Genomic DNA, 13,431 nt, shown 5'->3' on the forward strand with positions numbered 1-13,431 from the left:
CTTTGTGTTCGGCCTAGTATAGTTCTCAATCAGCGGTAGGTGTCGTTAGTTGTCTCTGATTGAGAATCATACTTAGGTAGCCTTTTTCCACCTGGGTTTCGTGGGTGTTTATTTTCTGTTCATTGTTTTTCCAGCACCATTCAGGACGGTTCGTTTGTCGTGGTATTTATTGTTTCAGTGTTCTATTACTTTATTAAAGAATATGGACACTTACCACGCTGCACCTTGGTCCTCACCTCCTTCCACCTATGACGATGCACGTTACACAAAGGCTTGTAAAACACCCATTACAGGTACAAATACAGATGTCCTGCCAGGCAATCAGCCAGGGAACAGAAACCATCTGCATAAAACAAACCCAACGCTTTGTGTGACTGCTGTCAAAACAGACCACATAACTTCAAACACAGCAAAGCACTTGGAAATACATGGAGCTAGAAGTGTATTTACTGTGTCCTTTGACAACAGTGCTATTTTCATTTTGTCATATATGTGCCCAGTGCCTCTGAGGGTGGAGGAGCAACAGGGTCTCAGGGTAGTATGGAACAGAAGAAGAATGACACCCCATTGATCTTACAGTAATAACTCTTTGTAAACTAGAGACATGCGAGGTGCAGCCACTTACAGCTACTAGTAAAGTAGGCTGTAAAACAATCTGCAGTTTAAAAAAGTACCATGTACAAAAAGTGGCATGATCACGAAAGCCACAAAAGCAATCTGTCAGCAAATCTACACAGCACTGTGAATTGGCATGCACATGGCAAGGGCGACCTGTCACAGTTCTCGCATTTTGTCCAACTTCTGATTTTCTACAACCACATGATTTACACCAGTTCCAAACAGCCCCCAACTGAACCTGTTGAAGTCCAGTTAGTCTAGCTGTGTGGCATGGTTTACAGGATGCCCCATACTATGCCCAGTACTGTACAATGCAGTGATTTGTGGCAAACTGAGACAGCATGTACTGTACCAATTCAAATCTTAATTGTCACATGTAAATAACAGATGTAGACTAACAGTGAAATGCTTACATAGCTGCCCTTCCCAACAATGCAGAATACTATATACATATGCATACATACAGTTGAGTTTTTCACAATTCCGGATATTTAATCCTAGTAAAAATCCCCTGTCTTATGTCAGTTAGGATCACCGCTTTATTTTAAGAATGTGAAATGTCAGAATAATAGTCGAGAGAATGATTTATTTCAGCTTTTATTTACTTCATCACATTCCCAGTGGGTCAGAAGTCTACATATACTAATTGAGTGTTTGGTAGGATTGCCTTTAAATTATTTAACAGCCCTGCACTGTTAGTTTGTTTCTCTCTCATCGGAAGAATTATTTTTCCTACCTTGTCTTACACCAATATTATATAGAGATTGTCCTTGGTTGGCTTTTATTAAGGTGAGACACTGAGGCTTGCGTCTCAAACACCACCCCATTCCATACATAGTACACTGCTTTTGACAGGGAATAGGGTGCCATTTGGGATGGCCTGAGACACTGATTAATGGTCTGTTTGTTTGTACAGTGAGAACCAGCTGCTCTACCTAGATTGCATCCTGTCCATTCTCAGCAGCTGTCCTCCCACCATGCACCTGAACAGAGGCTTCACAGACCTGATCTGGTAAGGCCTGCCCATGGCTGACATACAGAATAAACAGTCACAATTCCCTGGTTGATCACCTGCCTCCCTATTCCTTATAACCACCATACATTATTGGTAGCACTTTACTTATGGGGTACCTACATATGGTCTTCATAACACATTCATAAGCAGTACTTGAGCACTTCAGAAAATAAGTACCCTTCAAGTGTTAGCTATATTATCTGTCTATATAAAACATGTGACATGTCTTGTCCTCTTCCCCCAGGAAGCAGCTGTGCCCGTCGTTGGTGGTGATCAGCGACTCAAAGTACAGCTGGAGGTGTCAGTACCTGGGGGTGTCAGTACCTGCCACTCTTGTCACAGCTGAAGGGGGACTGAGTGTTGGCCTTTCTCTCTTGCTCTCTCTGTGTCTGTCTGTCTCTGACCAGAGAGACCGAGAAAGAGCGAGACAGACACAGAGGGAGCGAGACAGACACAGAGGGAGCGAGACAGACAGACACAGAGGGAGCGAGAAAGACAGACACAGAGAGAGCGAGACAGAGAGAGCAAGAAACAGAGAGAGCGGGAGAGAAAGCCTGCCGGCCAAACCCTCCCCTAACCCGGACAACGCTGGGCCAATTGTGCGCCGCCCAATGGGTCTCCCGGTCACAGCCGGCTGCGACAGAGCCTGGACTCGAACCCAGCATCTCTAGTGGCGCAGTTAGCACTGTGATGCAGTGTCTTAGACCACTGCACCACTCAGGAGGCCACAGATTGGCATTTGTTGTCATGAATCTTTCCCTGGAGGCAGCTCTGCAGACTGGCACAGCCACAAAGTCATAAAGCTTAGACACTGCTAACCCTAATGCTTAACCCTAACTGTAAATTACCGTTAAGACCAAGAAGGAAATATCTGTTTTCATTAATTTTTACGATATAGCCATTCATACTGTTTTATGATCAATAGTCTACTGTACACAGTTGAATGTACTGTATGCTGTATTTAAAGCTAGAATCAGCATTTGCTACATCCATTTTTTGACTTACAAATGAATGATATACACTGATTATACAAAACATGCTCTTTCCATGACAGACTGACCAGATAAAAGCTATGATCCCTTATTGATGTCACTTGTTAAATCCACTTCAATCAGTGTAGATGAAGGGGAGGAGACAGGTTAAATAAGGATTTTTAAGCCTTGAGACATGGATTGTGTATGTGTGCCATTCAGAAGGTGAATGGGCGAGTGCCTTTGAATGGGGTATGGTAGTAGGTGCTAGGCGCACCGGTTTGAGTGTGTCAAGAACTGCAACGCTGCTGTTTTTCACACTCAACAGATTCCCATGTGTATCAAGAATGGTCCACCACCCAAAGGACATCCAGCCAAATTGACACAACTGTGGGAAGCATTGGAGTCAACATGAGCCAGCATCTCTGTGGAATGCTTTCGACAGCTTGTAGAGTCCATGCCTGACGAATTGAGGCTGTTCTGAGGGCAAAAGGAGGGGGGTGCAACTCAATATTACGATGGTCTTCCTAATGTTTGGTATGCTCAGTGAATACCGATGTATTCTTGACCAATAAAACGTAGAAATGCCTCATGAGCTTAGTTCAACTGTTATACACCATCAATACCCAAACTAGAAGCATGTTTTACTCCAATGTTTGTAAACTACGTAAATGTAAACAAACACTGTATAGCCTCAAAATATGGTTAAAACTATAATTTAGATATCATGGATGGTAAGTCCTTGCATCTCCAGACCCATCCATCAGCTTTTTACCAAAACGGAGGCAGGATGCCGCTTTGTTATTGTTTCAACTACAGATTCTAGCTTCAAGGGTCTGACTCAACCCCCATTGATCCTGTTTCATACATATGGGTTGATACATGGTTCAATGCACAGATAAGGGTCTGACTCACTTACTCAACCTTTAGGCATAGTGTTTGCCCGCTACATCCTGACGGGCTGCTGGAAGAACCTGATGGCCACCCTGTCCACCCCCCTGACGGGGCGCATGGCGGGCAGCTCCAAGGGACTGGCCTTCATGCTGGGGGCCGAGGGGCTGAAGGAGCAGAGCCAGAGGGAGAGAGACACCATCTGTCTCAGCCTGGATGGACTACGCAAGGCAGCCGGGCTCAGCTGTGCTCTAGGTAACAGGACCCAACACCATGGTGACTAGAGATAATGCCTGCCTGACTGACTAGAATCCCTAAACAGGAAGGATGTAGTAAACCCATTAGCTAGTGTGTTTACATCCGAGGCAGGCTGGGTCAAAGTATTTGAAAGAAAACAAAAACAATTTGATCACGTCTGGTTTAGAGATGTTTCCAGAAAGACGTTTTAAGATAATCATATTCCTGAATACGCAGTTGGCCTATTTGTGTAGCTATTGAAAATAGATACCATATGAATTAAGGCCATAAAGTGTTGTGATTCTCCATTTGACTGCAGATGCTGCTATTGGCCAGGCCAGCTTGTCTTATTTACTGTCATATCTAATGAATATTCATGCATTCTCTAGGTGTGGCTGCCAATTGTGCCTGTGCTCTGGCCCAGATGGCAGCAGCCTCGTGTGTGCAGGAGGAGAAGGAAGAGAGGCAGGTGGGCGGGTCTGGAGATGCCATCACACAAGGTACTTACAGCCCCTCACATAGCATACTGTGCTGTCTGTACATAGCGGTTCAATGGGCTGTTTCAAACTAAGAGACCCACTGTACTATAAAACTACAGTAAACAAACAATTACTTTGGACTTGTCATTACTGCACAAGACAGGATACACGATAAAACAACTCTATTTCAGAAAAGATCCCATTGTCACATTTTTTTTTGGAGTGGTGCTGGGATCTGTTCTGGTCCTGTGTGTGTTCCCAGTCAAGCAGCGTGTGGAGCAGAAACTGGAGCAGATGGGACGTCCTCAGGGGGTGCGGCTACACACGGCCCATGTGCTCTGCATGGAGGCCATCTTCAATGTCGGCCTGGAAATGGGCAGCCACAACCAGGACTGCTGGCCCCACGTCTTCAGGTAACACAGCCAAGCTGTGGCAGAGCAGGCGATGCAGAGAGAGAAGAAGAAACCCTATCCATAACAACTCAGAAAATACTGAGACAGGCATTCATGACAGCTTTGACATCGGATGCGTTCATGACAGCTTTGATATTGGATGTGTTCATGACAGCGTATGACAGTGGACACATTCATGACAGCGGATGCATTCATGACAGCGTAGGACAGCAGATGCATTCATGACAGCGTAGGACAGCGGATGCATTCATGACAGCGTAGGACAGCGGATGCATTCATGACAGCGGATGCATTCATGACAGCGTAGGACAGCGGATGCATTCATGACAGCGTAGGACAGCGGATGCATTCATGACAGCGTAGGACAGCGGATGCATTCATGACAGCGTAGGACAGCGGATGCATTCATGACAGCGTAGGACAGCGGATGCATTCATGACAGCGTAGGACAGCGGATGCATTCATGACAGCGTAGGACAGCGGATGCATTCATGACAGCGTAGGACAGCGGATGCATTCATGACAGCGTAGGACAGCGGATGCATTCATGACAGCGTAGGACATCGGATGCATTCATGACAGCGTAGGACAGCGGATGCATTCATGACAGCGTAGGACATTGGATGCATTCATGACAGCGCAGGACAGCGGATGCATTCATGACAGCGTAGGACATTGGATGCATTCAGGACAGTGGATGCATTCATGACAGCGTAGGACAGTGGATGCATTCAGGACAGTGGATGCATTCATGACAGTGTAGGACAGTGGATGCATTCAGGACAGCGTAAGACAGTGGATGCATTCAGGACAGTGTAGGACAGTAGATGCATTCATGACAGCGTAGAACAGTGGATGCATTCATGACAGCGTAGAACAGTGGATGCATTCATGACAGCGTAGAACAGTGGATGGATTCATGACAGCGTAGAACAGTGGATGCATTCATGACAGCGTAGGACAGTGGATGCATTCATGACAGCGTAGGACAGTGGATGCATTCAGGACAGTGGATGCATTCAGGACAGTGGATGCATTCATGACAGCGTAGGACAGTGGATGCATTCAGGACAGTGTAGGACAGTGGATGCATTCATGACAGCGTAGGACAGTGGATGCATTCAGGACAGCGTAGGACAGTGGATGCATTCAGGACAGCGTAGGACAGTAGATGCATTCATGACAGCGTAGAACAGTGGATGCATTCATGACAGCGTAGAACAGTGGATGCATTCATGACAGCGTAGAACAGTGGATGCATTCATGACAGCGTAGAACAGTGGATGCATTCATGACAGCGTAGAACAGCGGATGCATTCATGACAGTGGATGCATTCAGGACAGCGTAGGACAGTGGATGCATTCAGGACAGTGGATGCATTCAGGACAGCGTAGGACAGTGGATGCATTCAGGACAGCGGATGCATTCATGACAGCGTAGAACAGTGGATGCATTCATGACAGCGTAGAACAGTGGATGCATTCAGGACAGCGTAGGACAGTGGATGCATTCAGGACAGCGTAGGACAGTGGATGCATTCATGACAGCGTAGAACAGTGGATGCATTCATGACAGCGTAGAACAGTGGATGCATTCATGACAGTGGATGCATTCAGGACAGCGTAGGACAGTGGATGCATTCAGGACAGCGGATGCATTCATGACAGCGTAGAACAGTGGATGCATTCATGACAGCGTAGAACAGTGGATGCATTCATGACAGCGTAGAACAGTGGATGCATTCATGACAGCGTAGAACAGTGGATGCATTCATGACAGTCGATGCATTCAGGACAGCGTAGGACAGTGGATGCATTCAGGACAGCGGATGCATTCATGACAGCGTAGAACAGTGGATGCATTCATGACAGCGTAGAACAGTGGATGCATTCATGACAGCGTAGGACAGCGGATGCATTCAGGACAGCGTAGGACAGCGGATGCATTCATGACAGCGTAGAACAGTGGATGCATTCATGACAGCGTAGGACAGTGGATGCATTCAGGACAGTGGGACAGTTCAGCGTAGGACAGTGGATGCATTCAGGACAGGACAGTGGATGCATAGAACAGTCATGACAGCGTAGAACAGTGGATGCATTCAGGACAGCGTAGGACAGTGGATGCATTCAGGACAGTGGATGCATTCATGACAGCGTAGAACAGTGGATGCATTCATGACAGCGTAGAACAGTGGATGCATTCATGACAGCGTAGGACAGCGGATGCATTCAGGACAGCGTAGGACAGCGGATGCATTTGACAGCGTAGAACAGTGGATGCATTCATGACAGCGTAGAACAGTGGATGCATTCATGACAGTGGATGCATTCAGGACAGCGTAGGACAGTGGATGCATTCAGGACAGTGGATGCATTCAGGACAGTGTAGGACAGTGGATGCATTCAGGACAGTGATTCAGCGTAGGACAGTGGATGCATTGCATTCATGACAGCGTAGAACAGTGGATGCATTCATGACAGCGTAGGACAGCGGATGCATTCAGGACAGCGTAGGACAGTGGATGCATTCAGGACAGCATAGGACAGCGGATGCATTCATGACAGCGTAGGACAGCGGATGCATTCATGACAGCGTAGGACAGCGGATGCATTCATGACAGCGTAGGACAGTGGATTCTTGATACAGTTGCAGCCACAGGTTAATAACACTGAACAATACAGTAGCGTACCGGTCTCTGTCTACCCAGGGTTAGTGAATATGTCAGCTCTCTGGAGCACAGCCATTTCAGCGACGGAAGCTCCCAGGCCACCATGACCATCACCCAAGCCCAGCAGGATCTAGATTTGTGCGGCGAGGCCAGTCCGGACAGAAAGCTGGACCTGAGCAGCCAGCCGGTCATTCAGCCCCAGTCCATCCAGGAGCTGCTTTGGGACAGCAGCAGGGGGAAAGACCTGGACCACAGCCTGATGACGGGGACCAGTGCATCCAAGGCCGTCTGCACTCTATCTACACAGTACCGTATTATAGGCTACAGGACTGTAATGTTTTGTCCACGGTCTCTGAATCACATACTCGGTTTCATATTGTGATTTCTGTTTAATTGACTTTCATGTCTAAATAGCAATATAAAACAATGTAGTTGCTGTTGAGGAATGCTACTAGGCTGAGTCACAAATGTTGTAATTTAAGTCAGTAACAAAACAGCCGGCCATGTAAAGAAAGTAGCCACCAGGTGGAAGTGTGGATCAAGCGCAGCTCAAATACTTGAAAGTATTTGACTGTATTTGACCCAGGCCAGTACTGCTGCATTTACACATGCAGGCCAATTCTGATATTTTTCCACTAATTGGTCTTTTGACCAATCACATAAGATCTCTTCATTTCAGATCTTTTTTAGAGGTGATCTAATTTGTCAAAAGATCAGGATTGTCTGCATGTGTAAACTCAGAACTGCTACTATTGATTGTACAAAGAGTCACATGGTCATGCAGCATGTTCTCTTCTGTACATAGGCCATGATGGATGAGCTATAGCCTGATGGTTGAGAGAATGCCAAGCTGTCATCAAGGCAAAGGGTGGCTACTTTGAAATATATAAAATATATTTTGATTTGTTTAACACTTATTTGGTTACTACATGATTCCTTATGTGTTATTTCATAGTTTATGTTTTCACTATTATTCTACAATGTAGCAAATAGTAAAAATAAAGAAAAGCCCTTAAATGAGTAGGTGTGTCCAAACGTTTGACTGGTACTGGGCTTCTTTTAGTGAAAATAATAAAACCCCTTTTATCTAGCAGATGTTCCACTGTCCTAATAGTCCCACAGATTTCCAATTGGCTTGTGGTGATTCCTTTCTGCTGTTTGAAGAATACATTGACAATCATTTGCTCTTCACTGTGTGTCCTTTTTTGCAGGTTATTTGAGGACTCCATCTGTAAGCTGAACCTGGTTGGCCTGGTGGGTTTCCTGCACCACCTGAGGAAGGCATCTCAGTCCCAGCTCTTTGAATCAGTCACTGAGACAGGAGACTATTCCTTAGCCATGCCAGGTACCAAACACAACACACTGTCGTTCCCAACAGACCCAGGTCAAAACCCTGGGTCAAATTAGCCCAGTACAATGGAACAGTCCCAAAAGTGGTAATCAAAAGTTAGACACAGGTCTGATCCACAATGTTCATGGAAAAATTCCCTTTTACAGGAGCATTGAACCATCATGTTGCCTTTGTCTTTGTAGGAGAGGCCAAGGCCACCATGGACAGGTGTAGCGCCCTGCACCTGTTCCGCCTGGGGGAAGCCATGCTGCGGATCGTGAGGAACCACACCTGGTGGAGGTAGGAACAACACACCGGTAGGAGCACAACACCTGGGTAGGAGAAACACACAGGCAGAAGCACAACACCTGGGTAGGAGAAACACACAGGTAGAAGCACAACACCTGGGTAGGAGAAACACACAGGTAGAAGCACAACACCTGGGTAGGAGAAACACACAGGTAGAAGCACAACACCTGGGTAGGAGAAACACACAGGTAGAAGCACAACACCTGGGTAGGAGAAACACACAGGTAGAAGCACAACACCTGGGTAGGAGAAACACACAGGTAGGAGCACCACACCTGGGTAGGAGAAACACACAGGTAGGAGCACAACACCTGGGTAGGAGAAACACACAGGTAGGAGCACCACACCTGGGTAGGAGCACCACACCTGGTGGTGGTAGGAACAACACACAGGTAGGAGCACCACACCTGGTGGAGGTAGGAACAACACACAGGTAGGAGAAACACACGGGCAGGAGCACCACACCTGGGTAGAAGCAACACACAGGTAGGAGCACCACACCTGGGTAGAAGAAACACACCTGGTGGAGGTAGGAGCACCACACCTGGGTAGAAGCAACACACAGGTAGGAGCACCACACCTGGGTAGGAGAAACACACCTGGTGGAGGTAGGTTGCTTATGTCCTCTCCTCCACGATCACTGATCTGGCGTGGCATAACAGGTTACTCTTTCTGCAGGATAAATTAGGCATATATTGTCCTGAGTTCTGTTCATCTCTGTCATTTCCGAGGCTGCCTGCCACAAAGAGCGCCATGTATCCCAGAAGGCTGTGTCCTTCATCCATGATGTTCTGATGGAGGTTCTGACCAGCTGGGCAGAGCTTCCTCACTTCCACTTTAACGAGGCACTCTTCAGACCCTTCCAACACATCATGCAGCTAGAGCTGTGTGACGAGGACGTGCAGGATCAGGTTAGTTGTCTCCCACACACACAAGGCCTCCTTAATACCCTCTTATAATTAGTTGACCCGGTAGTTAAGGTCCTACTGTTTGTCCGTCAGGTGGTCCCGTCCATAGGGGAGCTGGTAGAGATGTGTTCCGCTCAGATCCAGATCCTGGCTGGAGACCTCTATTCAGTGCCCTGAGGACCATGCATGGGACAAACATGAAAGACTACCTGATAGGAGAATACTCCATGGGTATGTATGTCTGACAGGCAGCCTAGTCTTAGAGTTTATTACATCTCAATGTTTCTGTGTATTATTGTATTCCCTAATGTACTGCACTGGTAACATATTTCTGTTGTCACATACTGTTTCTCTGGGTTGTCTGTGGAGTTATGTTGGAGCCTTGTCTCCTCTCTCTAAGGAGGTTCCTGTCTCTTTATCGAGGTTGTTTTCTGCATCGTCTCTAATGCAGGGAAGTCTCAGGCACCTGTGTTTGATGTCTTTGAAGTGTTTATCAACACAGACAACATTCAGGTGTTCGCCAACGCAGCAACTGACTACATCATGTGCTTTATCAAGTTTGTCAAAGGTTTAGGTAAGTCAGGTAAATGAGATGGTTACATTATTTTCTCTGTGGGTGTGTAATACTATTGTCATGATCATCACATTTCTAGATGGAGACATTGAATGTTCATGTTATTTGGTAAGATATAATGGAAAAACAATTCAACCAGTTTTTGTCCAGTGGGACAGCCCCAGATCCTGGTTGTTCCTCTGTCCATATCCTTCATATCTCTGTGCTCCTATAGATATTGGCTATGAGCATCTGATCAACCTGATGCCGAAGGACCTCTTCAAGCTGCTGGTGGCCTGCGTGGCTGAATCTGCTGAGACTATCTTTAGAGTGGGCTGCTCCTGCATCAGGTGACCACACAGACACACACATATTGTGTATGACTGAGCTGTTGGTGACAAGTGTGTTTGTCTCTTCCTGTGGCAGGTATGTGTTGGTGACGGTAGGCCCGGTCTTCACTGAGGAGATGTGGCATCTGGCCTTCTGTTCCCTGCAGCATGCCTTCTCTGCCACCCTGGAGCCTGTCAAGGTAAAGGCCTTATATTGTTATCTATATATATATATATATATATATACATACAATGCATTCGAGAAGTATTCAGACCCCTTCCCTTTTTTCACATTTTGTTACGTTACAGCCTTATTCTAAAATTGAGTAAATTAAATGTTTTCCTCATCAAGCTACGCACAATACCCCCATAATGACAAAGTGAAAACAGGTTTCGAATACACTTTTGCAAATGTATTAAAAACAGAATTACCTTATTTACATAAGTATTTAGACGCTTTTCAATGAGACTCGAAATATACAGTGGGGCAAAAAAGTATTTAGTTAGCCACCAATTGTGCAAGTTCTCCCACTTAAAAAGATGAGAGAGGCCTGTAATTTTCATCATAGGTACACTTCAACTACGACAAAAAAAAAATTGGGGAAAAAAATCCAGAAAATCACATTGTAGGATTTTTTATGAATTTATTTGCAAATTATGGTGGAAAATAAGTATTTGGTCACCTACAAACAAGCAAGATTTCTTGCTGTAACTTCTTCTTTAAGAGGCTCCTCTGTCCTCCACTCGTTACCTGTATTAATGGCACCTGTTTGAACTTGTTATCAGTATAAAAGACACCTATCCACAACCTCAAACAGTCACACTCCAAACTCCACTATGGCCAAGACCAAAGAGCTGTCAAAGGACACCAGAAACAAAATTGTAGACTTGCACCAGGCTGGGAAGACTGAATCTGCAATAGGTAAGCAGCTTGGTTTGAAGAAATCAACTGTGGGAGCAATTATTAGGAAATGGAAGACATACAAGACCACTGATAATCTCCTTCGATCTGGGGCTCCACGCAAGATCTCACCCCGTGGGGTCAAAATGATCACAAGAACGGTGAGCAAAAATCTCAGAACCACACGGGGGGACCTAGTGAATGACCTGCAGAGAGCTGGGACCAAAGTAACAAAGCCTACCATCAGTAACACACTACGCCGCCAGGGACTCAAATCCTGCAGTGCCAGACGTGTCCCCCTGCCTTAAGCCAGTACATGTCCAGGCTCGTCTGAAGTTTGCTAGAGAGCATTTGGATGATCCAGAAGAAGAATGGGAGAACGTCATATGGTCAGATAAAACCAAAATATAACTTTTTGGTAAAAACTCAACTCGTCGTGTTTGGAGGACAAAGAATGCTGAGTTGCAGCCAAAGAACACCATACCTACTGTGAAACATGGGGGTGGAAACATCATGCTTGGGGCTGTTTTTCTGCAAAGGGACCAGGACGACTGATCCGTGTAAAGGAAAGAATGAATGGGGCCATGTATCGTGAGATTTTGAGTGAAAACCTCCTTCCATCAGCAAGGGCATTGAAGATGAAACGTGGCTGGGTCTTTCAGCATGACACTGATCCCAAACACACCGCCCGGGCAATGACGGAGTGGCTTCGTAAGAAGCATTTCAAGGTCCTGGAGTGGCCTAGCCAGTCTCCAGATCTCAACCCCATAGAAAATATTTGGAGGGAGTTGAAAGTCCGTGTTGCCCAGCAACAGCCCCAAAATATCACTGCTCTAGAGGAGATCTGCATGGAGGAATGGGCCAAAATACCAGCAACAGTGTGTGAAAACCTTGTGAAGACTTACAGAAAGATGTTTGACCTCTGTTATATACCCTTTGTTGGCAATGACAAAGTATAGAGATAAACTTTAGTTATTGACCAAATACTTATTTTCCACCATCATTTGCAAATAAATTCATTAAAAATCCTACAATGTGATTTTCTGGATTTTTTCTTCTCATTTTGTCTGTCATAGTTGAAGTGTACCTATGATGAAAATGACAGGCCTCTCTAATCTTTTTAAGTGGGAGAACTTGCACAATTGGTGGCTGAATAAATACTTTTTTACCCCACTGTATTATTATATATTTTTTTGAATGATAATGGCGCCGGAGGGGGTGGCTGCCATTTTACGGGCTCCTAACCAACTGTGCTATTTGTTTTGTTTTTTAGTTTTGTTTGTAACTCATGTTGTATATAATGTTGCTGATACCGTCTCTTATGACAGAAAAGAGCTTCTGGACATCAGAACATAAAGAAAACAATCTTAATGAGTCTGACGCGAAGGATATACTGATTTGTCGAGACAAGGCCCAAATCCCCGTCATTAGCGTGAAGAAAAGACGAAGAAAAAGGGGGAGGAGGTCGGGTGCCTTGTGAGAATTCGCAGACGAGTAGGTAAACCACCACTACCCTCCATATTATTGGCCAACGTGTAATCATTGGAAAACAAACTGGACATTCTACGATTTAAGAATATCCTTCCAAACAGGACATTAATAACTGTAATATCTTATGTTTCACCAAGACATGGCTAAACAACGACACGGAAACTGGCTGGTTTCTCCATGCATCGGCAGGAGAGAGCAGCTATATCTAGTAAGGGGAGGGGAGGGGGTGTGTGTCTATTTGTCAGTAACTGCTAGTGCGAGATGTCTAATATTAAAAAAGTCTCAAGGTATTTTTTTTTTTAAACCTTTAACTA

This window comes from Oncorhynchus tshawytscha, linkage group LG01 (genome assembly GCF_018296145.1).
Source record: "Oncorhynchus tshawytscha isolate Ot180627B linkage group LG01, Otsh_v2.0, whole genome shotgun sequence".
NCBI classification, from domain to species: Eukaryota; Metazoa; Chordata; class Actinopteri; order Salmoniformes; family Salmonidae; genus Oncorhynchus; species Oncorhynchus tshawytscha.